The following is a 1,694-nucleotide window of genomic DNA, read 5'->3' as shown; positions in this document are numbered from 1 at the left end:
CAAGTCCTTTCAGAGTAATAATAACTCTAAGTCTTTCGTCAAAAATGGCGAAAATAAATTTTGTAAATTGTGTCAGGTTGATGGTCACCTGACAAGAGTTTGTTCTAAATTTCCAAATTCGGAATCTAAAATTATTCGAGCGAAAGAATTAAGATTATGTCTCCGGTGCCTCGGTGAGCACTCAGAGTCCAGTTGCAGGGGGGTTAAGGGGTTCCCCTTCCCTTGCAGTAATTGTGGTTTAAAAAAACAGTATTCCTTAATGTGTCCTAAAGGCTCTAGGTCCTTTGTGGGACGTACTTTCGTGGTGGATCAGAACAAGAGTATTAGTCCTGTACTCAAGATATCTATGAAGGTTAAAGGGCACCCGGTTTATTTTTTTCTGTCTGATAGATACGAGTAGCCAAAAATCCTTTTTCTCTAAAATAATTCTGGACTGGTTGATTCACAACAACTGAGACGGTACAAATGTCCGTCAATACCCTTGTGGGGAATAAGTCCTTACGTCTTTCAGAGCTGGAAGTGTCTATCAAATTGGGACATCAGCGTCCTTTTTATCATTCTGCATTGTTTGTTGAAAATTTGAAATTGAAATTTAACATAAACAGGTTCGACGAGATTACGTCGAATTTAACTGAAAAAGGGTATAAGTTTTGCCCTGGTTATTCTGAACTAAACGGTTCTAACATTCTCGGTATCATTGGCCTGGATCTTATTCCTAGAATCCATAATCTCAGTTTAATTAAGTGCTTGGGAGGTTCCGCTTGGAAACTCCCCAATTATATCATTCCCTTCGGTGAGGGGTCAAATTTTTTAAACAAAAATGATAAGGCTGTGGAAAAATTGCCAGCCTTCGATTAAGTTATTAAAACACTCCCTATGTGTCAGTAATATTTAATTGATAGTGTATTAAAGCCACTAGCATCTTACGAGGATGTGCTGCAACCTTTTTTTGACAGTCCTGCTGTTGAACGTGGAGTAGAAAAGTTTTTTTCTCTGGACTCCATAGGTATCGAGGATGCCAACCAGTTGTCTTCAATTGATAAAGAAAAAATAAATGCCTTCGAAGAGGCTATAGTTCTCAAGGAAGGAAAATATTATGTCGAGCTGCCTTGGGAGCATGACAAGCTTCTCAAGGTGGAGTCCAATTATGTGCCTTCACTGCGAATAATACATAGGGTGGCCCAGTCCTTGGAAGGAAAAGGACTGTATAACGATTATATACAGGTCTTCAAAGAATACGAAGACTGCGGAATTATCGAACCTTTCTCCGTTCCCCATGGAACTTATGAGAATTATAAATGGATTCCCCATCGGCCAGTCATTAAAGAAGGTCTGGGAATAACTACAAAAATCCGCCCTGTTTTCAATTATTCGTTGAAACGTAAAGGTAGCATTTCGATTAACGACGCTGCTTATTCGGGTGTTAACATGACTGCATTGTTGCTAGATATTCTACTAGTTTTCCGAAAAGAAAAATATGTGCTTTTGGGCGATTTGCGCAAAGCTTTTTTACAGATCAGGTTAAAATCTATTGAAGATAAAAATAGATTTTGTTTTTTCCTCAAGGTAGATGGCAAATTGTGCGCCTACCGATTTAATACTATTATATTTGGGTTCAATCCCAGCCCTTTTATATTAAGCTTTATACTTAAGCATCATGCCAAAAAATATGAAGCCGATTTAGCTTCACATTC

This window comes from Euprymna scolopes, chromosome 39, assembly GCF_053919585.1.
Source record: "Euprymna scolopes isolate OS-2025 chromosome 39, ASM5391958v1, whole genome shotgun sequence".
NCBI classification, from domain to species: Eukaryota; Metazoa; Mollusca; class Cephalopoda; order Sepiida; family Sepiolidae; genus Euprymna; species Euprymna scolopes.
The sequence above is the reverse complement of the archived record's forward strand: the minus strand, read 5'-3'. Positions refer to the sequence as shown.